The 26,436-nt window shown below is 42.4% G+C and overlaps 1 protein-coding gene across 5 annotated transcripts in view; it reads right to left on the bottom strand.

Moving 5' to 3' along the window:
- Positions 1 to 26,436, bottom strand: part of LOC120368057 (nuclear pore-associated protein 1) — a 192,541-nt gene that overhangs the window by 50,216 nt on the left and 115,889 nt on the right. The window contains exon 3 of one of the 5 annotated variants that reach the window (XM_074398631.1): positions 16,379 to 20,384. The exons of the other annotated variants lie outside the window; for them this stretch is intronic. The gene's annotated coding sequence lies outside the window, so the exon portion shown is untranslated. Of the gene's footprint in view, positions 1 to 16,378; positions 20,385 to 26,436 lie in introns of those variants that run through there. 5 annotated transcript variants of the gene reach the window in all.

Below are 26,436 nucleotides of genomic sequence, written 5' to 3'. Positions count from 1 at the left end.
CTCTCTTGGGGTCTGGATAGGGACCCCTTTTCTGTAACACAGCTATTAATTTGGCATATAAATATCCATAAAGTATCAATGATGTTAGTCTGTTGGTTTCTCACATCTTATAGATCTTTTAGCAAATGCCTCCAGAATTGCTTTTAGTCCATTTGATTGAGAATTTCATTACTTGTATTAAATCTGCTAGTGAGTCTCAGAGGCTCACCCTGTAGGAATGCTTCATTCACTAGAGAATGTGTTCCTCTTGTAACATGGCTAGCCTAAATGTTAGAACCTGTGAAATGCCATTTTATAAAAGACAAAGCTGTTCTTAAAATAAGCTGTAACGGCTTGGCTTCCTCATTCTTTTTGCAATAACTGCTGACCTTGGCTTCTATGAAAAGTGCTTGCTTTTGCTTATCAATAAGTGCTGAAAAGTTGCTTGCCCTGCATCCCCTCACCCTAAAAGCAGGATGTGGTTTTTCAGCTTAAGAACCCCGCTCCCCCTGAACTCAGGGCCATGGGTTGGAAAGACTTGAGTCCTCCGTGGTCGCCGGCAATAAATGACCCTGCAATTTGACATACTTTTGTCTTGATGTTGACTTTCTATGCTCGGTCCTGTGCAACAGACTCACTGCAACCTCTGCCTCCCGTGTTCAAGTGACTCTCCAGCCTCAGCCTCCCAAGTAGCTAAGATTACAAGTATGTGCCACCAAGCCCGGCTAATTTTGTATTTTTAGTAGAGACAGGGTTTCTCCATGTTGAGGGGGCTAGTCTCAATCTCCTGACCCTCAGGTGATCTGCCCACCTCGGCCCTCCAAAGTGCTGGGATTACAGGCCTGAGACACCTACTTATCATTGTGTTACAATTGCCTAGAGTATACAGGATATACATATGCTGTATAGGCTCATAGCTTAGGAGTAATAGAAAATACTGGTCCGGTGTGGTGGCACACGCCTGTAATCCCAGCACTTTGGGAGACCGAGGTGGGCAGAGCATGAGGTCACGATATCGAGACCATCCTGGCCAATATGGTGAAACCCCGTCTCTACTAAAAATAGAAAAAATTGGCCGGGCCCGGTGGCTCAAGCCTGTAATCCCAGCACTTTGTGAGGCCAAGGTGGGTGGATCACGAGGTTCAGAGATCGAGACCATCCTGGTCAACATGGCGAAACCCCGTCTCTACTAAAAATACAAAACATTAGCTGGGCATGGTGGCGCGTGCCTGCAATCTCAGCTACTCAGGAGGCTGAGGCAGGAGAATTGCCTGAACCCAGGAGGCAGAGGTTGCGGTGAGCCGAAATTGCGCCATTGCACTCCAGCCTGGGTAACAAGAGCGAAACGCCGTCTCAAAAAAAAAAAAAAAAGAAAAAAACAAAAAATGCAAAAAAATTAGTGGGGCGTGGTGGTGTGTGCTTGTTGTCCCAGCTACTTAGGAGGCTGAGGCAGGAGAATTGCTTGAAAGCGGAAAATGGAAGTTGGAGTGAGCCGGGATCGCACCATTGCACTCCAGCCTGGCAATAGAGCGAGACTCTGTCTCAAAAGAGGTAAAAAAAAAAAAAAAAAAAAAAAAAAAAAAAGACAAAATACCATATATCCTGGAATTGTAGGAGGCCATGACCTCCAGGTTTGTGTAATGCTCTCTATGTTTGCATACCGATGAAATCACCAAACAATGCGTTTCTTTGACGGTATTGCCATAATTAAGCCATGCATCACTGTACTTTGACAGAGATATTATCCTTTTATTTATTTATGTTTTTGAGATAAGGTCTCACTCTGTTGCCCAGTCTATAGCACAGTGGCACAACTCAGCTCACTGAAACCTCCACCTCCCAGGTGCAAGTGATTCTCATGCCTTTGCAGTGCACAGCCACCCTGCAATAACCCCAAGGATGAAGGGCAGCCCAGCAGAGATGAAGGAAATGGGTATAATGAGTCGAAGTACCCCGCCTCGACCCAAACCTGCATTTCCTATGATTTGTTGTTATCTGTGGCTGGTAAACGTATTATATTTTATAACATATGGGCTTCCTGACTTCCTATAATTCAACTTGAAATTTTTAAACTAAACAGAAGCAATATACATTAATGGACAGTTTACGTGGAGCATCCAATCTTTCTGTTTTTCCATTTCAGTACAGTAGGCAATGAATTACGTGAGATATTCCACATTTTATGATAAAATCGGCTTTGTGTGGATGATTTCCAAAACTTTAGGCTAATGCCAGTGTTTTGAGCACATTTAAGGAGGATAGGCTATGCTATGATTTTAAGTCAGTTAGGTGTATTCAATGCATTTTTTACTTATGATATTTTCAACTTATGATGGGTTTACCTGGAAGTAACCTCATCATGAATCAAAAAGCTTCTGTAATTTAAACGGAGCTTTCTATTCATAGATGAATGACACAATTCTCATTAAAAATAAGTAGAAGCCGGGCGCGCTGGATGAAGCCTGTAATCCCAGCACTTTGGGAGGCCAAGGCGGGCGGATCACGAGGTCGAGAGATCGAGACCATCCTGGTCAATACGGTGAAACCCCGTCTCTACTAAAAATACAAAAAATCAGGTGGACATGGTGGCTCGTACCTGTAATCCCAGCTACTCAGGAGGCTGTGGCAGGAGAATTGCCTGAACCCAGGAGGTGGAGGATACGGTGAGCCGAGATCGCGCCATTGCACTGCAGCCTGGGTAACAAGAGCGAAACTCCGTCTCAAAATAAAATAAAATAAAATAAAATAAAATAAAATAAAATAAAATAAAATAAAAATAAGTAGAAATGAGTAAGCCTTATCTCCTCTGGTTGTTTTCAACAAAACCTCCAGTTTCCTTCAAATTTGAGAACCTTGTCTATTTTCTTTCTTTTTTTTTTTTTTTTTTTTTGAGACGGAGTTTCACTCTTGTTACCCAGGCTGGAGTGCAATGGCGCGATCTCGGCTCACCGCAACCTCCGCCTCCTGGGTTCAGGCAATTCTCCTGCCTCAGCCTCCTGAGTAGCTGGGATTACAGGCACGCGCCACCATGCCCAGCTAATTTTTTGTATTTTTAGTAGAGACGGGGTTTCACCATGTTGACCAGGATGGTCTCGATCTCTCGACCTCGTGATCCACCCGCCTCGGCCTCCCAAAGTGCTGGGATTACAGGCTTGAGCCACCGTGCCCGGCCCTTGTCTATTTTCTTCACTATATAAATACGTTTTCATCGAGTTGCTCTCTATATAGAGGGAAATTAAAGTTAATGGTGTCAGATCATACTAGTATAAAAGAATGAAAATGAAGAGTAATTTTTTAAAAATTCGTTTATTCATTCATTATTATTATTATTATTTTTTTTTTTTTGAGATGGAGTTTCGCTCTTGTTACCCAGGCTGGAGTGCAGCGGCAGGATCTCGGCTCACCGCAACCTCCGCCTCCTGGGTTCAGGAAATTCTCCTGCCTCAGCCTCCTGAGGAGCTGAGATTACAGGCACGTGCCACCATGTCCAGCTAATTTTTTGTATTTTTAGTAGAGACGGGGTTTCACCACGTTGACCAGGATGGTCTCGATCTCTTCCCCTAATGATCCACCCGCCTCGGCCTCCCCAAATGCTGGGATTATAGGATTGAGCCACTGCTCCCGGCCTTTATTATTATTATTTTTATTAAGGTTTGTCCTTAACATTCTTTGTATGGAGGACTGAAATCCAGAGGCCCTGACTGCAGCATTACATGGCAAACAAATGTCTACCTGTCAGAGGCATATGAACCAGAGCAACTCCATCTGAAATGGGGCTGTGTAAAACGAGGATGACGCCTGCTGCGCTGCATTCCCAGACAGTTAAGGCATTTTGAGTCTCATGATGAGACAGAAGATCCGCACTAGATACAGGTTATAAAGATCTTGCTGTTAAAACAGGTTGCAGTAAAGAGACCAGCTAAAACCCACCCAAACCACCATGACAGTGGCGAGAGTGACCTCCGGTTATCCTCAATGCTACACTCCCAGCGGCACCATGACAGTTTACAAATGCCATGGAAATGTCAGGAAGTTACCCTATGTGGTCTAAAATGGGGAGGCATGGATAATCCACACTTTGTTTAGCATATAATCAATAAACAAGCATTAAAATGGATATCAGGCATCCTTCAGGACTGCTCTGTCTATGGAGTAGCCATTCTTTTCTTCCTTTACTTTCTTAACAATCTTGCTTTCACTTTACTCTGCAAACGTACCCTGAATATCGAGAACCCTCTCTTGGGGTCTGGATAGGGACCCCTTTTCTGTAACACAGCTATTAATTTGGCATATAAATATCCATAAAGTATCAATGATGTTAGTCTGTTGGTTTCTCACATCTTATAGATCTTTTAGCAAATGCCTCCAGAATTGCTTTTAGTCCATTTGATTGAGAATTTCATTACTTGTATTAAATCTGCTAGTGAGTCTCAGAGGCTCACCCTGTGGGAATGCTTCATTCACTAGAGAATGTGTTCCTCTTGTAACATGGCTAGCCTAAATGTTAGAACCTGTGAAATGCCATTTTATAAAAGACAAAGCTGTTCTTAAAATAAGCTGTAACGGCTTCCCCATACTCTTTGCAATAACTGCTGACTTGGCTTCTATGAAAAGTGCTTGCTTTTGCTTATCAGTAAGTGCTGAAAAGTTGCTTGCCCTGCATCCCCTCACCCTAAAACCAGGATGTGGTTTTTCAGCTTAAGAACCCCACGCCCCCTGAACTCAGGGCCATGGGTTGGAGAGGCTCGAGTCCTCCGTGGTCGCCGGCAATAAATGACCCTGCAATTTGACATACTTTTGTCTTGGTGTTGACTTTCTATGCTCGGTCCTGTGCAACAGACTCACTGCAACCTCTGCCTCCCGTGTTCAAGTGACTCTCCAGCCTCAGCCTCCCAAGTAGCTAAGATTACAAGTATGTGCCACCAAGCCCGGCTAACTTTGTATTTTTAGTACAGAGGGGGTTACTCCATGTTGAGGGGGCTAGTCTCAATCTCCTGACCCTCAGGTGATCTGCCCACCTCGGCCCTCCAAAGTGCTGGGATTACAGGCCTGAGACACCTACTTATCATTGTGTTACCATTTCCTAGAGTATACAGGATATACATATGCTGTATAGGCTCATGGCTTAGGAGCAATGGAAAATACTGTCCTGGTGCGGTGGCTCACACCTGTAATCACAGCACTTTGGGAGACTAAGGTAGGCAGAGCATGAGGTCAAGAGATAGAGACCATCCGGGCCAATACGGTGAAACCCCGTCTCTACTAAAAATACAAATAATTGGCCGGGCACAGTGGCTCAAGCCTGTAATCCCAGCACTTTGGGAGGCCAAGGTGGGTGGATCACGATGTCGAGAGATCGAGAACGTCGTTGTCAACATGGTGAAACCCAGTCTCTACTAAAAATACAAAACATTAGCTGGGCATGGTGTCGCGTGCCTGTATTCCCAGCTACTCAGGAGGCTGAGGCAGGAGAATTGCCTGAACCCAGGAGGCAGAGGTTGCGGTGAGCCGAGATCGCGCCATTGCACTCCAGCCTGGGTAACAAGAGCGAAACTCCGTCTCAAAAAAAAAAAAAAAAACAAAAAAATTAGCAGGGTGTGGTGGTGCGTGCTTGTAGTCCCAACTACTCGGGAGGCTGAGGCAGGAGAATTTCTTGAAACCGGAAAATGGAAGTTGGAGTGAGCTGGGATCTCACCATTGCACTCCAGCCTGTCAATAGAGCGAGACTGTGTCTCAAAAGAGGTAAAAAAAACAAAAAAGAGACAAAATACCATATAGCCTGGAAGTGTAGTAGGCCATGACCTCCAGGTTTGTGTAATGCTCTCTATGTTTGCATGCCGATGAAATCACCAAACAATGCGTTTCTTTGACGGTATTGCCATAATTAAGCCATGCATCACTGTACTTTGACAGAGATATTATCCTTTTATTTATTTATGTTTTTGAGATAAGGTCTCACTCTGTTGCCCAGTCTATAGCACAGTGGCACAACTCAGCTCACTGAAACCTCCACCTCCCAGGTGCAAGTGATTCTCATGCCTTTGCAGTGCACAGCCACCCTGCAATAACCCCAAGGATGAAGGGCAGCCCAGCAGAGATGAAGGAAATGGGTATAATGAGTCGAAGTACCCCGCCTCGACCCAAACCTGCATTTCCTATGATTTGTTGTTATCTGTGGCTGGTAAACTTATTACATTTTATAAAATATCGGTTTCCTGACTTCCTATGATTCAACTTGAAATTTTTAAATTAAACAGAAGCAATATACATTAATGGACAGTATACTTGGAGCATCCAATCTTTCTGTTTTTCCATTTCAGTACAGTAGGCAATGAATTACATGAGATATTCCACATTTTATGATAAAATCGGCTTTGTGTGGATGATTTCCAAAACTTTAGGCTAATACCAGTGTTTTGAGCACATTTAAGGAGGATAGGCTATGCTATGATTTTAAGTCATTTAGGTGTATTCAATGCATTTTTTACTTATGATATTTTCAAATTATGATGGGTTTACCTGGAAGTAACCTCATCATGAATAAAAGAGCTTCTGTAATTTAAACGGAGCTTTCTATTCATAGATGAATGATACAATTCTTATTAAAAATAAGTAGAAGCTGGGCGCGGTGGATGAAGCCTGTAATCCCAGCACTTTGGGAGGCCAAGGCGGGCGGATCACAAGGTCGAGAGATCGAGACCATCCTGGTCAACATGGCGAAACCCTGTCTCTACTAAAAATACAAAAAATCAGGTGGACATGGTGGCTCGTGCCTGTAATCCCAGCTACTCAGGAGGCTGAGGCAGGAGAATTGCCTGAACCCAGGAGGTGGAGGTTGCGGTGCGCCGAGATCGCGCCATTGCACTCCAGCCTGGGTAACAAGAGCGAAACTCCGTCTCAAAATAAAATAAAATAAAATAAAATAAAAATAAGTAGAAATGAGTAAGCCTTATCTACTCTCTTTGTTTCCCACAAAACCTCCAGTTTCCTTCAAATTTGGGAACCTTATCTCTTTTCTTCACTATATAAATACGTTTTCATCGAGTTGCTGTCCATATACAAGGAAATTAAAGTTAATGGTGTCAGATCATGATACTATAACAGAATGAAAATGGGCCGGGCGCGGTGGCTCAAGCCTGTAATCCCAGCACTTTGGGAGGCCGAGGCGGGTGGATCAAGAGGTTGAGAGATCGTGACCATCCTGGTCAACATGGTGAAACCCCGTCTCTACTAAAAATACAAAAAACTAGCTGGGCGTGGTGGCGCGTGCCTGTAATCCCAGCTACTTAGGAGGCTGAGGCAGGAGAATTGCCTGAGCCCAGGAGGCGGAGGTTGCGCTGAGCCGAGATCGCGCCATTGCACTCCAGCCTGGGTAACAAGAGCGAAACTCCGTCTCAAAAAAAAAAAAAAAAAAAAGAATGAAAATGAAGAGTAATTTTTAATAAAATGTTTACTGAATTATTATTATTATTATTATTATTATTTTTGTAATGGAGTTTCGCTCTTGTTACCCAGGCTGGAGTGCAATGGCAAGATCTTGGCTCACCGCAACCTCTGCCTCCTAGGTTCAGGCAATTCTCCTGCCACAGCCTCCTGAGTAGCGGGGATTACAGGCACACGCCACTATGTCCAGCTAATTTTTTGTATTTTTCGTAGAGACGGGGTTTCGCCATGTTGACCAGGATGGTCTCGATCTCTTGACCTCGTGATCCACCTGCCTCGGCCTCCCAAAGTGCTGGGATTATAGGCTTGAGCCACTGCGCCCGGCCTTTATTATTATTATTTTTATTAAGGTTTGTCCTTAACATTCTTTGTATGGAGGACTGAAATCCAGAGGCCCTAACTGCAGCATTACCTGGCAAACAAACGTCTATCTGTCAGAGGCATATGAACCAGAGCAACTCCATCTGAAATGGGGCTGGGTAAAACGAGGATGACGCCTGCTGGGCTGCATTCCCAGACAGTTAAGGCATTTTGAATCACATGATGAGACAGAAGATCCGCACTAGATACAGGTTATAACGATCTTGCTGTTAAAACAGGTTGCAGTAAAGAGACCAGCTAAAACCCACCAAAACCACCATGACAGTGGCGAGAGTGACCTCCGGTTGTCCTCAATGCTACACTCCCAGCGGCACCATGACAGTTTACAAATGCCATGGAAATGTCAGGAAGTTACCCTATGTGGTCTAAAAAGGGGAGGCGTGGATAATCCACACTTTGTTTAGCATATAATCAATAAACAAGCATTAAAATGGACATCAGGCATCCTTCAGGACTGCTCTGTCTATGGAGTAGCCATTCTTTTCTTCCTTTACTTTCTTAATAATCTTGCTTTCACTTTACTCTGCAAACTCACCCTGAATATCAAGAACCCTCTCTTGGGGTCTGGATAGGGACCCCTTTTCTGTAACACAGCTATTAATTTGGCATATAAATATCCATAAAGTATCAATGATGTTAGTCTGTTGGTTTTTCACATCTTATACAACTTTAGCAAATGCCTCCAGAATTGCTTTTAGTCCATTTGATTGAGAATTTCATTACTTGTATTAAATCTGCTAGTGAGTCTCAGAGGCTCACCCTGTAGGAATGCTTCATTCACTAGAGAATGTGTTCCTCTTGTAACATGCCTAGCCTAAAAGTTAGAACCTGAGAAATGCCATTTTATAAAAGACAAAGCTGTTCTTAAAATAAGCTGTAATGGCTTGGCTTCCCTATTCTCCTTGCAATAACTGCTGACCTTGGCTTCTATGAAAAGTGCTTGCTTTTACTTATCAATAAGTGCTGAAAAGTTGCTTGCCCTGCATCCCCTCACCCTAAAACCAGGATGTGGTTTTTCAGCTTAAGAAACCCGCTCCCCCTAAATTCAGGGCCATGGGTTGGAGAGACTCGAGTCCTCTGTGGTCACTGGCTAAATGACCCTGCAATTTGACATACTTTTGTCTTGGTGTTGACTTTCTATGCTCGGTCCTGTGCAACAGACTCACTGCAACCTCTGCCTCCCGTGTTCAAGTGACTCTCCAGCCTCAGCCTCCCAAGTAGCTAAGATTACAAGTATGTGCCACCAAGCCCGGCTAATTTTGTTTTGTTAGTAGAGAGGGGGTTTCTCCATGTTGGTGACGCTAGTCTCAATCTCCTGATCCTCAGGTGATCTTCCCACCACGGCCCTCCAAAGTGTTGGGATTACAGGCCTGAGACACCTACTTATCATTGTGTTATAATTGCCTTGAGTATACAGGATATACATATGCTGTATAGGCTTATAGCTTAGGAGCAATAGAAAATACTGGCCCGGTGCGGTGGTTCACGCCTGTAATCCTGGCACTTTGGGAGAACAAGGTGGGCAGAGCATGAGGTCAAGAGATTGAGACCACCCTGGCCAATACGGTGAAACCCTGTCTCTAGTAAAACTAGAAAAACTTGGCCGGGCACGGTGGCTCAAGCCTGTAATCCCAACACTTTGTGAGGCCAAGGTGAGTGGATCACGAGGTCGAGACTTCGAGACCGTCCTGGTCAACATGGCGAAACCCGGTCTCTACTAAAAATAGAAAACATTAGCTGGGTATGGTGGTGCGTGCCTGTAATCCCAGCTACTCAGGAGGCTGAGGCAGGAGAATTGCCTGAACGCAGGATGCGGAGGTTGCGGTGAGCTGAGATCGCGCCATTGCACTCCAGCCTGCGTAACAAGAGTGAAACTCGGTCTCAAAAAAAAAAAAAAAAATACAAAAAAACGAGTGGGACGTGGTGGTGCAGGCTTGTAGTCCCAGCTACTTGGGAGGCTGAGGCAGGAGAATTGCTGGAAACCGGAAAATGGAAGTTGGAGTGAGCCGGGATCGTACCATTGCACTCCAGCCTGGCAATAGAGCGAGACTCTGTCTCAAAAGAGGTGAAAAAAAAAAAAAAAAGAGACAAAATACCATACAGCCTGGAAGTGTAGTAGGCCATGACCTCCAGGTTTGTGTAATGCTGTCTATGTTTGCATGCCGATGAAATCACCAAACAATGCGTTTCTTTGAAGGTATTGCCCAAATTAAGCCATGCATCACTGTACTTCGACAGAGATATTATCCTTTTATTTATTTATGTTTTTGAGATAAGGTCTCACTCTATTGCCCCGTCTATAGCACAGTGGCACAACTCAGCTCATTGAAACCTCCACCTCCCAGGTGCAAGTGATTCTCATGCCTTTGCAGTGCACAGCCACCCTGCAATAAGCCCAAGGATGAAGGGCAGCCCAGCAGAGATGAAGGAAATGGGTATAATGGGTTGAACTACCCCACCTCGACCCAAACCTGCATTTCCTATGATTTGTTGTTATCTGTGCCTGGTAAACTTACTACATTTTATAACATATGGGCTTCCTGACTTCCTATGATTCAACTTGAAATTTTTTTTTTTTTTTTTTTTTTTTTTTGAGACGGAGTTTCGCTCTTGTTACCCAGGCTGGAGTGCAATGGCGCGATCTCGGCTCACCGCAACCTCCACCTCCTGGGTTCAGGCAATTCTCCTGCCTCAGCCTCCTGAGTAGCTGGGATTACAGGCACACGCCACCATGCCCAGCTAATTTTTTGTATTTTTAGTAGAGACGGGGTTTCACCTTGTTGACCAGGATGGTCTCGATCTCTCAACCTCGTGATCCACCCGTCTCGGCCTCCCAAAGTGCTGGGATTACAGGCTTGAGCCACCGCGCCCGGCCTTCAACTTGAAATTTTTAAGTTAAACAGAAGCAATATACATTAATGGACAGTATACTTGGAGCATCCAATCTTTCTGTTTTTCCATTTCAGTACAGTAGGCAATGAATTACATGAGATATTCCACATTTTATGATAAAATCGGCTTTGTGTGGATGATTTCCAAAACTTTAGGCTAATACCAGTGTTTCGAGCACATTTAAGGAGGATAGGCTATGCTATGATTTTAAGTCAGTTAGGTGTATTCAATGCATTTTTTACTTATGATATTTTCAACTTATGATGGGTTTATCTGGAAGTAACCTCATCATGAATCAAAGAGCTTCTGTAATTTAAACGGAGCTTTCTATTTAGAAATGAATGACACAATTCTCATTAAATATAAGTAGAAGCCAGGCGTTGTGGATGAAGCCTGTAATCCCAGCACTTTGGGAGGCCAAGGCGGGCGGATCACGAGGTCGAGAGATCGAGACCATCCTGGTCAATATGGTGAAACCCCATCTCTACTAAAAATTCAAAAAATTAGCTTGGCATGGTCGCTCGTGCCTGTAATCCCAGCTACTCAGGAAGCTGTGGCAGGAGAATTGCCTGAACCCAGGAGGTAGAGGTTGCGGTGAGCCGAGATCGCGCCATTGCACTCCCGCCTGGGTAACAAGAACAAAACTCCATCTCAAAATAAAATAAAATAAAATAAAACAAAACAAAATAAAAATAAGTAGAAATGAGTAAGCCTTATCTCCTCTCTTAGTTCCCCACAAAACCTCCAGTTTCCTTCAAATTTGGGAACCTTGTCTCTTTTCTTCACTATATAAATATGTTTTCATCGAGTTGCTCTCCATATACAAGGAAATTAAAGTTAATGGTGTCAGATCATACTACTATAAAAGAATGAAAATGAAGAGTAAATTTTAATAATTTGTTTATTCCTTTATTATTATTATTATTATTATTATTATTATTATTTTGAGATGGAGTTTTGCTCTTGTTACCCAGGCTGGAGTGCAGTGGCAGGAACTCGGCTCATCGCAACCTCTGCCTCCTGGGTTCAGGCAATTCTCCTGCCTCAGCCTCCTGAGTAGCTGGGATTACAGGCATGTGCCACCATGTCCAGCTAATTTTTTGTATTTTTAGTAGAGACAGGGTTTCACCATGTTGACCAGGATGGTCTCGATCTCTTGACCTCATGATCCACTCACCTCGGCCTCCTGAAGTGTTGGGATTACAGGCTTGAGCCACTGTGCCCGGACTTTATTATTATTATTTTTATTAAGGTTTGTCCTTAACATTCTTTGTATGGAGGACTGAAATCCAGAGGCCCTGACTGCAGCATTACATGGCAAACAAATGTCTATCTGTCAGAGGCATATGAACCAGAGCAACTCCATCTGAAATGGGGCTGGGTAAAATGAGGATGACGCCTGCTGGGCTGCATTCCCAGACAGTTAAGGCATTTTGAGTCACATGATGAGACAGAAGATCCGCACTAGATACAGGTTATAACGATCTTGCTGTTAAAACAGGTTGCAGTAAAGAGACCAGCTAAAACCCACCAAAACCACCATGACAGTGGCGAGAGTGACCTCCGGTTGTCCTCAATGCTACACTCCCAGCGGCACCATGACAGTTTACAAATGCCATGGAAATGTCAGGAAGTTACCCTATGTGGTCTAAAAAGGGGAGGCGTGGATAATCCACTCTTTGTTTAGCATATAATCAATAAACGAGCATAAAAGTGGGCATCAGGCAGCCTTCAGGACCGCTCTGTCTATGGAGTAGCCATTCTTTTCTTCCTTTACTTTCTTAACAATCTTGCTTTCACTTTACTCTGCAAACGTACCCTGAATATCGAGAACCCTCTCTTGGGGTCTGGATAGGGACCCCTTTTCTGTAACACAGCTATTAATTTGGCATATAAATATCCATAAAGTATCAATGATGTTAGTCTGTTGGTTTCTCACATCTTATACATCTTTAGCAAATGCCTCCAGAATTGCTTTTAGTCCATTTCATTGAGAATGTCGTTACTTGTGTGAAATCTGCTAGTGAGTCTCAGAGGCTCACCCTGTAGGAATGCTTCATTCACTAGAGAATGTGTTCCTCTTGTAACATGGCTAGCCTAAATGTTAAAACCTGAGAAATGCCATTTTACAAAAGACAAAGCTGTTCTTAAAATAAGCCGTAATGGCTTGGCTTCCCCATTCTCTTTGCAATAACTGCTGACCTTGGCTTCTATGAAAAGTGCTTGCTTTTGCTTACCAATAAGTGCTGAAAAGTTGCTTGCCCTGCATCCCCTCACCCTGAAACCAGGATGTGGTTTTTCAGCTTAAGAACCACGCTCTCCCGGAACTCAGGGCCATGGGTTGGAGAGATGCAAGTCCTCCGTGGTCAACGGCATAATAAATGACCCTGCAATTTGACATACTTTTGTCTTGGTGTTGACTTTCTTCGCTCGGTCCAGTACGACACTCTCAATACAATATTCTTGGATTTGTACAATTTACAGGACAGGCCCTAAATCAATTCTGGCCTACTTTCTGAAGCCCTAAATTGTTTCTTCAGGAGGAAATCCATGTTCAACTTAGGTTGAGGAATCCCATTTTCACCACCCAGGATATTAAGCCATTGATTTGAAACCAGCTTTGTAAAAAATCATAAGTGAGAAAATTATTACATTGAAAGAGATCTGACCTAACCGACTCCATCTTGCTTCTAACCTCCAAGCTGCTGTTGGTCAGTCTCCATTTACTTCATGAGGTATTCAGTTTATAGTTCAGCTTTTAAACAAAGACAGCAATAGCCCTTTTCCAAAACAAAGACAGTAACAGCCATGTCCCAAAACAAAACCCCTCCATCTTGCCTTTGTAGTACTTGCATATCAGCTACAATATTAGAAATTATGGTTTAGGATTCATGCTGCTGGAGACTGCAGGATTCTAAACCTCCTCAAATGTGCCTGGGGATGGCATCACTATTGTGAAACCTAAGATGAGTCAGTGCTTGAGATATATTGCAGATGTTGCAGTCAGTGAATCAGCTGACACCACCCATATTGATAAATTAGCTCATCTAATCTTATGACTCCAACCAAGGAAGTGACTCAGCGCAAGAGGGCAGCTTCCGCTCCCTATGATTTCATCTCTCACCTGACCAACCAGCACTCCCTATTTTCTGACCCAATACCCACCAAATTATTCTTAGAAACTCCAGATCCGCTCCAGGAAGACTGATTTGTGTAATAATATGGTTTCCTGCACAGCCAGATCTGCCTGAATTGTTGTTTCTCTATTACAGTTCCCCTGACTTGATAAATCGGCTCTGTCTAGGTAGCCAGCAAGGTGAATCCCTCGGGTGGCTACAGATTCACATACAAACTACTTCAGAGGAGTGTCAAAGGTTCAACCTAAACAATGGACATCAATGCAGAAGATAACCAATACAAAGGTGTTAAATTATTGACAGAGTAAAAAAACAGAAAAGAAAATCCCCAAATACAAGCATGAAAACTTAAAACATGCTAATTAATAATAGAAAATCAGTAAGGAGTGCAATTTCCTTATTACAAGACCATATTATACAACTATATGCTACGGGATATGGATGACAACATTTTCTGAATGACATTCTTAGTTCAATGAAAACTAAAGAAAACAACAGCAAAAATAAAACGAAATAGTAATCACTCATCAAAGAGTAAGAAAACCATACATATCTATGTTATTGGTTATCTGGGTAAAATTAGAAAATCAAGTTGGGAAAAAAAATCAAAGACTCTCGCCAATAGCTACAGTTTGGGGGTAAGGAGAAAAGCAAACAACAGGACGACATTCCTGTTTGCGCAGTGCGGGGTGACCGCCTCTACACTTACAATGGGCCTCGCAATGTTCTGCCTACACAAATTAATTCTTTTTCCATCTTTTATGATTAGAACAAGCTAACCCATATAATGAAAATAATCCCAGCCTTTATTAAAGCATGCAATTCTGGCCATATTTGACCTGTGCCTCACAGAAAATCTTGTTCCTCTCCTTTTCAACCAGAGATGTTTCAGAGGAAATTTCTCGACAACCACTAAAAAGCGTGTAACATCTGCTTTTCCTCATAAAAGTAACATTTCCATTCCACAAGTAAAGAATGATGATGGAAAAGATGAAAATAACTGAAAAAATATTTTGAAGAAATGATTATGAATGTATTTTTAAATACAAAAACGAAAGGCGTTAATACAGAATCTGGTTTTAGATGATGCGTATGTGAAATTATAAAAAAGAAAACTGCATACAAGTGTGAAAGGTGATATGGACCTTAAAAACACAAAAGCAAGAATGAATATTACCAGGAAAGCCTGAAGCTGTTAATGGTTCTTGGTCAGCAAGCAGAATGACTGCAGAGAAAAGCCTTTCTTATGCAAAAGAACCGCATTCCTCATACAGCTCCAGGGGGAAGCCAGGGAGCAGCTGGCCTTGCCACTGCAGACCCCACAGAAGGCTCTGAGCTCAGCTGCAGTGGTGGCAGCCCCGCCCTCGGTGGGCGTGGTCTGCAGCAGGAGGACCGCATTCCTGGGGCAACTGCGCTTGCGCAAGAGGGATGTCTGCAGGGGTTTCTGCTACCTCTGGTGGTTGCTGGGTGGGTAGAAAATCGCAAAAGGCTTCAGGACGAGGGAATCCTAATGAGGGGTGTTGACATCTCATAAAATCTACTGAGAATGTACTCAACAAATAAAGCAGGGAATTATGTTGCGGGGTTGCCTAAGATTCACAAGGGCATTGAAGACTTAAGTATCAACAGTAATACTGAATTCTAAATTCTCCTCTTTATTCAAGGCACAACTGAGAATACCGGTGTAGGTACAAGGCATACAGGTTTTTGCTTTTTCTTCCTTATATAGTAGCACACTGGGTTAAGAGAAGGCCCTAGAGAGAAAATTCTTATGTTAAATGAAGTTTCTTACTAAACTAACGTGATATTTTCACAAAGAGAAATAAACCGGCCGGGTGCGGTGGCTCAAGCCTGTAATCCCAGCTCTTTGGGAGGCCGAGGCGGGTGGATCACGAGGTCAAGAGATCGAGACCATCCTGGTCCACATGGTGAAACCCCGTCTCTACTAAAAATACAAAAAATTAGCTGGGCATGGTGGCGCGTGCCTGTAATCCCAGCTACTCAGGAGGCTGAGGCAGGAGAATTGCGTGAACCCAGGAGGCGGAGGTTGTGGTGAGCCGAGATCGCGCCATTGCACTCCAGCCTGGGTAACAAGAGCAAAAAAAAAAAAAAAAAAAAAAAAAGAGAGAGAGAGAGAAATAAACCAATGGGAAAAAAGGGAGAGATCAAATCTGACACATGCATATATACACAAATAATTTATGAGATTAATTGGGGAAATACCAGTTTTTCAATAAATATTCCAAGCAATATATTCACAGGGAAAAATAAAATCTGATCTATAACCTCACATTACACATGAAATTGTTGTTCTCAGGTGGATCTTAGACCTAAATATTAAATCAATTTAACACAAGATTTTTTTTTTTTTTTTTTTGAGACGGAGTTTCGCTCTTGTTACTCAGGCTGGAGTGCAATGGCGCGATCTCGGCTCACCGCAACCTCCGCCTCCTGGGTTCAGGCAATTCTCCTGCCTCAGCCTCCTGAGTAGCTGGGATTACAGGCACACGCCACCATGCCCAGCTAATTTTTTGTATTTTTAGTAGAGACGGGGTTTCACCATGTTGACCAGGATGGTCTCGATCTCTCGACCTCGTGATCCACCCGCCTCCGCCTCCCAAAGTGCTGGGATTACAGGCTTGAGCCACCGTGCCCGGCCACAAGATTTACATCTAATTTGGGAACACAACTTCATGGAGTAGAGTAACATTTCTTTTTTCTTTTTTTGGAGATAATCGTGCTCTGTTGCCCAGGCTGGAGTACAGTGGTGCAATTTTGGCTCACTGAAACCTCTCCCTCTGGGTTCAAGCAATTACTCTGCTTCAGCCCCCTGAGTAGCTGGGATTACAGGCAACCGCCAGCACCGTGGCTAATTTTTTATATTTTTAGTAGAGATGGGATTTTGCCATGCTGTACTGGCTGGTCTTGAACTCCTGACCTCAGGTGATCTGCCCACCTCAGCCTTCCAAAGTGCTGAGATTACAGCGTGAGCCACCGTGCCAGGCCCTAGAGCACATTTCTTAAACTGGTCCTAGAACGTATTTTCCATACAAAAAAAGATATTCTAACACACTTGATTTAAGTAAAGACTTTGAAAATAGACCCAGTCAAACTCAAGTTTCATCCATTCCTTTCTTGTAGGGCTTTAGATCAAATTCAGAAGGGGAACATGGGGGTAAAACTAGTGCTGATCTCTTGAGATGCTCTGAGGATTAAATAAACTAATAATGCATAAAACCTGTAGATTAATATCAAGTCTATATCAAAGAATGTATTATTTGCCGATACTGACATAAATAGTAATTGCAAAATATATTATTTACATCAATTGTAAGTTGCATCATTACATGTCACAATGGAGAATAAAACCATTGATAAACTGACATGAGTACTTGCTTACTATTTTTGCCTCTTAACTATTAAAAATAACTTACATAAATATGGATATTTGTCTCTTCTATGATGAAATGAGATGAAAAATATAAGCAAAATACACTCACAAAGGTATTCCTGAACCTTCTTCAATTCGGATCAATTGATTCTGAGTCACATTTCCCTTCACCTTATCCATGATTTACCCTGCATTTCAATCATCTGTACTAATCATAAGCTTTGTTGATGCCTCATTTCTTGTCAAATTTCTATGCCACTCTCCGTGAGATTATTTATCCCACCCCCTGTCACTCCCTCTGCAAGTTTTGATGGTATCACCAGCAGGGGTCAATGGAAAGCTTTTACACCAAATTTATGCATGTGTACATGATAACAGCCATGCTATGACTGTTCTCTGGTCAATAATGTTTTATTAAGCTTAATCCATTTTAAGGTATATCCTTATTTGAAATATGTGAAAATGTACTCTTTAGTATCAAAGCAATACACTGTTTTTCTCTCTATTTCTCACTGTAATATTGTCATTGCTTATCTGCTGTATTATGGCATTTTGTTAAAGAAATGCACTGAAATGTATTTTCATATAAATTGACCAAGACCATTTACCTTCTACATAGCTGTTAGAGATATTAGTGAACCACTGGATTTACTATTTTTTTTTTTTTTTTGAGACGGAGTTTCGCTCTTGTTACCCAGGCTGGAGTGCAATGGCACGATCTCAACTCACCACAACCTCCGCCTCCTGGGTTCAGGCAATTCTCCTGCCTCAGCCTCCTGAGTAGCTGGGATTACATGCACGCGCCACCATGCCCAGCTAATTTTTTGTATTTTTAGTAGAGACGGGGTTTCACCATGTTGACCAGGTTGGTCTCGATCTCTCGACCTTGTGATCCACCCGCCTCAGCCTCCCAAAGTGCTGGGATTACAGGCTTGAGCCACCGCGCCTGGTCTTGGATTTACTATTTTATATATTGTTCTGAATTTCTATAATTTTATGTTCTCTGGGCATGCAGCTAGAATCAGGCGTAACTTGGCTTATATCAGAAGCAGGATACAGTCACCCTTGACTCTATTTCCAGTTCTTTGCCTCCTCCCAGTTCCTCAATGTGATTCATCTAAATATTTATACAGCTGCCTCTTCGTGACCACCTCCCTATAGAATGGTCAAATATAACTCTAGAGGTGCCACAATGACTCCAAAACCCCTGTGGATGGCACTGATATGCCACAGTGGCCAGGTCGCTGTCACCATGTGATTCTATGGGACTTGAGATTCCTTGCTCAAAACCTACCAGTTAGAATCCCATGTGAGAAAACTGCTTGTGTAACATGATGGACCCCAATAAGGGCTTCAATCCCCTGGTCCCTCATACTCTTTCTCCCTTTGCTCCCTACCGCAAGTTGCGGGTATACATCTAGGATGGCAGCCTCTTCCCATTGGCCCACAGAGGCGTGCTGCCCTCTTTAACTGGGCTCTGTAAGTAATACACTGGTTCTGTTATTTCAAGTGTTTTGTGGAGCTATTTTCTCCATATCACACTTGATCTGACTTCTTTCTCATTCAGGAGTCTCCTAGAGATTGGCTATCTTGGCAGGAATAAACTGGACACAGTCTGACAAGACCGAGAAGGTGGTCTGCCAGTATAAACAAGTTTTCTGTGAGAGGGACATCTGGTCTCAGGTCAGATAATTATGTATTAAGATGTAACACAAGATAAAAAGGTATACCCTGAAAGGCATAATGTAAACATCATGACCATCCTCTAAGGCCATTTGAGCAGCGCTGGATTCTTCTTCTTCTTCTTCTTTTTTTTTTAATAGAAAGAATCTCACCCTGTCACCCAGGCTGAGGCAAGAGAAGCACTTGAACCTGGGAAGCAAAGGTTGCAGTGAGCCGAGATGGCGCCAGGTTCAAGTGCTTCTCTTGCCTCAGCCTCCCGAGTAGCTGGGACTACAGGTGCCCACCACCATGCCCAGCTAAATTTGTATTTTTAGTAGAGATGAGGTTTCACCATGTTGCCCAAAGGTCTTGAACTCCTGAGCTCAAGTGGTCCACCCATCTCAGCCTCCCAAAGTGTTGGGATTTCAGGTGTGAGCCATGCTATCTGCCAATAGGGGTAGAATTAATAGTCACTAGGTTAAAGAGAAACCTCAAGAATGAACTAGAAATAACAAAAATACAACAAATGTGGAGAGGTGATATATATGCTGTTTCAATAAATCTATTGAGAAGGAAGATACAAATGGCAAACAGTCACTTTGCCACTTCTTCATTGGTAGCCTTCTTCAGAGATAGATAAAGTTGTACATTGAGAGTATCTATTCTAATCTAAGAAATATGAGCAATGAACCCAATAAGCTGTATTCCAAACCTAATACTTCAATTCACAACAGTTCTCTATCCAATTCATTCTCCATTTGTCTTTTTTATCATGTAGATGGTGATCTACATGATCACATATAAAGGTGGCCTTTTAAGGGCAATCTTTGCAGAAATAAATGCATTCTTGTTTTTAAAAACGGTTTTTGTTATGTTCTTCCTATGGTTTGAATTTTTGTCCCCTAGAAAAATGATGCAGGAACTAATTGCAACTGTAGCAGTATCAAGAGGCGGGGCTATTAAAAGATAATTAGGCCTTGAGAGCTTTAGCCTCATAAATGGATTCATACCATTATACTAGGATTGCGTACATCAAAATAATATACGAGCCAATTAAAAGACTTTCCAATGGCCAAGAGTAGAAAAATTTGAACAACAAAATAAACTAGCGAAATGTAAATGTAAAATAAATATCCATGTTTGCACAGTGATATAAATAAATGAGTGAAAAAATACATAAAACAAATGGAGGAAAACTGACACATTACATGTTTCAGGATTCCAAATTATTTTTGCAGATACTCTTCCCGTAAGAAGGTGGAACATGACTTCCCACTTCTTATGTGCTAAGCCTAGTGACTTCTTTTCAAAAGTACAACACACAAAATGTAACAAATAGCAATTTAACAGTAAAAGAATCTGATAAGACGTAATTCATACAGGTAATCAAATTAAGGTCAACATGATATGGCAAGCTATTAGTATGTAAAATTGGTATGATGTGATAAGAATGGCAATTTACCTGTGTAGTCTTCCTTTTGAAAACCCATGACTCTAATCTAACCAGGAGAAAAACAGAGAAATTCCCAATGAAGTAAGACAATGCCATGAAAAACCAGGAAAACTAAAGAAAGTGTCCCAGCTTATGAAGCCTAAAGAGAAATGACATCTAAATGTTACGTGTCATCCTGGATAGGATTCCAGAATCAAAAATGGACATTAAGTGAAACCTAAGGAAAGATGAATAAAGAGTGGATATTAACGAATGATAATGTTTAACACTGGTTCTTAACTGTAACAAATGTAGTACACTAATGTTAATAACAGCAGTAAGAAAAACTGTGTGAGGTATATGTAAATTCTATTACTAATTGTTCTGTAAGTCTTATGCGATTCTAAACAAAACGAGTTTTCTAAAAGTACTATCAAGCTTAACAGAACATTAGCAATATTGTTAGCAATATCACTGTTGATGCCCCCTGAAAAAATATTCTTTTTTACTGGCTGAAGGTAATATCATTGGGAATTCCCTATTTTTTAAAATTATTTTTCTGTTTTATTTTTTCTTCTCTCTCTCTCTCTTTTTTTTTTTAGATATGGTCTTGCTCTGTTGCCCAGGTTGGTGTGCAGTGGCACAATCACAGCTCAGTGCAGCCTGGACCTCCCAAGCTCAGACAATCCTCCCATCTCAGCCTCCCAAGTAGCTGAGACTGCAAACATGTGCTACAATTTCTGGCTAATTTTTTGCATTTTTTTGTAGAAACAGGGTTTTGCCATGTTTCCCAGGTTGGTCTTGAATTGTTGGATTCAATTAATCCGCTCACCTCCACTCCCAAAGTGTTGGGGTTATAATCATAAACCACTGCATCCAATCCTATGTTAATATTTCTAGCTAATATATTATTCAGTTTTTCTTGTTTTCTAACTTGGAAAAACACGTTTACTTTACTCACTGTTTCTAGTCTAATTATGAGAAACCATCAGATAAATACATATTGTGGGACAATCCACAAGATATCTGACTGGTATTTTCACAAGGGTCAAAGTCATGAAATATAAGTGGAGACTAAGAAACTTCTGCAGAATGAAGAAGACCTGACATGGCAGGTAGACCCTATGATGGTGCCCAATAATCACCTAAGTTTCAATCTTAGGAACCTAGAAAAAGAAGAGCAAATTAAATTTAAAGTAAGCAGAAGACAAGATATACTATTGTAAAGACGGAAACAAAGAAATAAAACATAAAACAACTGGATTTTTCAAATGCATGTTGATTGGTTTATAGTTTGCTGAACACTGAAGTATCCAACATTAACAGGGAAACAACACCCTAAGCAGTATACCTTGCTTAAGAACATGCAGTAATGACACCCATAAAATAAGGAGACACTAACTTTCATAAATGACCAAAGAAGGCAAACTAAAGTGTGATTTTATTTGTTTACTAAGCTAACATTTTAACTATGAATACTCCACCATTAAGTAATGTATGTAAGTAACTACAGCTGTGGCATAATGTAAAAGTCATATGTGATAAAGTCACAATATGTATCATTGTCTGAGACACAAGAAATAACTGAGGGGAAAGGAACCTGCCTTCAGGGAGGGATGGAGTTGGTCTGAGTGATGGAGAAAGGGACATGAATAGGAGCATCCAAGTTCCCTTAGTCAGCCTGTACTGGATCCGGAGGGTCCTCTCTGTTCCTCTTCACCCTCCCTCCTTCCTAGAACCAATGTCTCATAATGCACAGGGACTTCCCCAGGGACAGAGGCTATCCTCACTCTTCCTGACCTAGAGGTACTGTTGTGAAAGACAAGACTCAGATATTTTAACTACCAGCATAACCAATGCATTCCTTAGTGAGCTAGCCCTGTGTTACTTCCTGACCTGCCTACTCTCTCCTACACAGCCCCTCCATGGTCTGCCCTTTCTGCTCCTGCCCTCCTTACATACGCTAATCCCAGTGGTCCTTCCAATCCACTGTCCCTTTCTCATGCTCTGGCCTGTGCCACGGACACATTTTTTTCCTCTTCTGTTTCTCCTCCTGTTTGCCAGATTCACTGCTCTGCACTCTCCAAAATCTCCTCCAATGTTCCTCCTCCTAGAGGCCTTCCTTGTCTATTCCATTTCAGGTCTGATGTCTATGCTCTGAGCTCCGAAGAGCTGCCCTACCTCCTACAGTCGAGATTTTGGTTACTGTCTTTGAATCATTACTGGACTAAAGTATCACACATTATTTTGTCTCTGTTGTTCATCTGCAAGCCCCAAACATGTACTGGGCAAAACCCAACAAAGAATATTTTGAATTTCACAAATGATTTAATGAATCTCTAACTAGCCTGGGCAACAAAGTGAGACCTGTCTTTACAAAAAATAAAAAAATAAGCAGGGCTTGGTAGCATACGCCTGCGGTCCCAGCTACATGCAAGGCTGTGGCAGGATAACTGCTTGGGCCCGGGAGGTAGAGGCTGCGGTGAGCTGTGTACATGCCACTGCACTCCAGCCTGGGCAACAAAATAAGACCCTGTCTCAAAAACACAAAACAAAAATTAAAACTCTTCATCGATATAGTTTCCTAATAAACTTAAATTTTCTTCCAAAGTGAAGTGTGTGTGAATCTGAAGATAAACATGGTTTTTTGTTTTTTTTTCCCCTAGATGGCGTTTCACTCTTGTTGTCCACGCTGTAGTGCAATGTTGTGATCTCGGCTCACCACAACCCCCAACTCCCAGGTTCAAGAATTCTCCTGCCTCAGACTCCCGAGTAGCTGGGATTACAGGCATGTGCCACCACGCCTTGCTAATTTTGTATTTTTAGCAGAGATAGGGGTTTCTCCATGTTGGTCAGGCTGGTCTTGAACTCCCGACCTCAGGTGATCTGCCCGCTTTGGTCTCCCAAAGTGCTGGGATTACACGCTTGAGCCTGAGCCACCACACCTGGCTGAGCATGTTTTTTTTTTGCCCCTTTTTGCTCTTAGGACAGGGGTGAGCCCTGACTTCCCCCTCAGCCTCTTCTCCAGCCTCCCTATTCTCAATTCCCCCTGAAGATCAACTCATGGACCAGGCTGCTTCTATCTCATCTGTACTTTTTTTCTAGACAGTTTTGCTCCCTGGATGAAGGAAGATGTTCTTGTTTCAAAGATTCAGCTCCACTAATAGGGTTCAGTTGATAATTTCCTATCATTATTACCATATTTGAGTAAGTTTTAAAAATTATTTTGTCAAGTATTACTACAATCACTTAGCCTGTTGGCAGCCATGACATGGGTTTCATTGTTTGCACATGGATGAACTTGTTTTGAAACCTTCTGCTGTTTCCTTCTGGCAACATCATCTACATCAAAACATGCAGAATGGTGTCAGCAAGAAAGGTGGAGAAATGTTTTCCAAGAAATGCTTCATTACCATCTCTGTTCATGCCACAGAGGGTGTTGTGAAGCCATCCATGACTCTGAATGAAAATCTAATTTGGAAAAATCAGAATTAGAATTTCAAGGTATCTGCAAATTCATTTATGAGGTGCTTTCATTATTGCCTTCATTTTCATACAAGTAAATTTTATGCCTTTATAATTTTAGAAGGATTTTTTTCAGTAAGTATAAAATAAGGCAATTATGTGTATTAACAGTTTGACAGAGATATACTTCCATTTAGATCAATCTTAAGTCTTTGATTCACTAACTTCCAGTGGATGGCCCTCATCCAGACTCCTACTATCATAGGTCAATCCTGACCTGTTCTGAGAGCTCCCAACTATATCTGAGTCCTAGTAACAGATCGGCTAGCAGCTCTCCAATAATGGGAAATGAAGGCGAGCTGGACATAGGTGTTTACAGTGTACCTTTAACGGGATACTTCGTTTACCTAGTTGACGCTCTAATCTTGTGTGTGACCTGGGACTAGGTGTCCATCTTACAGGAAAGATATACTGGCAGATGTCTTTCTTGCTCTTGTTTGGCTGTGTCCCGTTTATTCCTGTGTGATCACCACTGTGGCACTGGGAACCAGATCTTGTATTCTCCCAGCGTTCTAGGGAAAACTAAGCCTTAGGTAGACTTTGGTTTTTCAGTGGAAGGCACACATTTAATAATCTGATTATTAAAATAATTTTGTGATTACCTCAACAGTTGTAAAGTGATAGATAGGCTGATGGAATAAGGGAAGTCAGTATACACAGAAAAGTATGACCTAGCCACTGTTTTAAAACGCAGCAGAGAAAATTCTTTCAACCTTGTGCATTTTTTCTTAAAACACGGTATTTTATAATGAAAATAGAAACTTTGGGGAAAATTTGACCTCGAAGCCCCTACAAGACCTGTCAGATTAAAGGTATGTTGGTGGAAAAGTGAGAGAGAATCTTAAGGCCAATACAGAAATGATTAAAGTAGTAACCAATTGTTTTAGAAAATGATAATCAGTTCAGCAAATTGAAAAAATTTCACATTTTCGGACGAATGCAAAAAAAGACATTGAAGTTATTAATACAGAAAAGGAAGAATATAAAATGATTCGTGCAATGTTTATGAAACTATAAAAAGAGGTTGTAAAAAAAATACCACACTTTCTGGGAAAGATAAACAAACCTTAGGTTAAAACAAAGGTAATACAAGAATAAGAACCAAAACAATGATACGAAGCCTAGAGAGGAAAATTTCTACGGGTAAAACGCAGGTTGTAGTTTCCGCAGTAAAAACCGGCAGGAGACTCCCAGCGCCAGCGGAACAGAACCACAGGGAGAGCGGAAACGGAAATAGCGAGGAGGAAAGGACACCCTCCCGTCTCGCGCAGGCGCAGACAGGATCCGCCCCTGCCGGCCGCCATCTTCCCCTACCCCCGTCATGTGACCTCGCAGCGCACCGCGGGTTGGCTGGCCGCGCGGGACAACGGCGGATTTCCGGCGGGTAGCCCCGCGAGGTTGGAGAAGCTGGGCTGTGTGGCACCGCTCGCTCAGAATCGCGGGGTACCGGGAGTCCCGGCCCTGCCACAGAGACTTGGGCCAATGCACCTGAACTGTCAGATTGGAAAACGTTTAAAAAAAAAAAAAAACCATCAAGGCTTTAGTCTAAGAAATGACACGCGTTCTGAACTGTAATGCTCCTGGAGTGATGTGTACAGAAACACACACAGCTCGGGGTTTCATGTGACACTGCAAAGTCAGCTTACGTCGTTTTACGGTCACGTCCGAAGTATGACGGCGCTCAGGGTAACACACTCCTATACATCCGTATTTGTAAATGAAATCAATTAGCGTAATGGGATTCACTTCCCACCCTTGGATTAAATGAAAAGAAAAGTGGGCATGGGCCAGGACTTGCTGAGTCTTTACTGGGAATGGTTATGGATTGCATTTCACCCCCAACCCCTGCAACACTTTTATTATTTTATTATTTTGAGGCAGAGTTTCTCTGTCACCCAGGTTGTAGCGCACTGGCGCGATCTCTGCTCACTGCCATCTCCGCCTCGCAGGTTAAAGCAGTTCTCCTGACTCAGCCTCCCAAGTAGCTGGGATTACAGTCGCCCGCCCCCCATGTCCACTAAGTTTTTGTATTTTTAGTAGAATTGGTCTCGAACTCCTGGCTTCAAGTGATCCACCCACCTCGGCCTCCCAAAGTGCTGGGATTACAGACAAAAGCCACCGTGTGTGGCCAGTATTTTAGTTTTTAAATAAATAGAAAAATCCTGCTCAAATTAACAGTTTCTGGTTCCTGGACCCCACCTCCCCTCTCCTTGTGATTAAGGTTGCCATCGGCCCCCCTTTCTGTTGATGCCAGGTGGCGCTGTGAGCACAGTAGTCTCATTCTCTAAACCACAGTGTAGCAGGTACTTGTGAAATGCCGGTCGGGTGAAATTAAGGCATGAAAGCAACCTGTCCTTGGTGCTGAAATGTTGTTTTCTAGGTAGAGGATTTATTTTCTGACTTCCTATCTTTCACAGGAAGGTATGACTCAATCAACAGGAGTTTCTACCCTGAAAATACTAAAAAATGTTGTGGACACTTTTCCCAGACTTCATGTTGCCTCTCATTTTCCTCACTTCCGACTTTTTCTTTGCTTGTACAGGGTCTGAGCCTCAACCCCATATATATATGTTTTTTCTTTCAAATTCACGAGA

Source organism: Saimiri boliviensis, chromosome 5 (assembly GCF_048565385.1).
Source record: "Saimiri boliviensis isolate mSaiBol1 chromosome 5, mSaiBol1.pri, whole genome shotgun sequence".
Lineage (NCBI taxonomy): Eukaryota > Metazoa > Chordata > Mammalia > Primates > Cebidae > Saimiri > Saimiri boliviensis.
The sequence above is the reverse complement of the archived record's forward strand: the minus strand, read 5'-3'. Positions and strand labels throughout refer to the sequence as shown.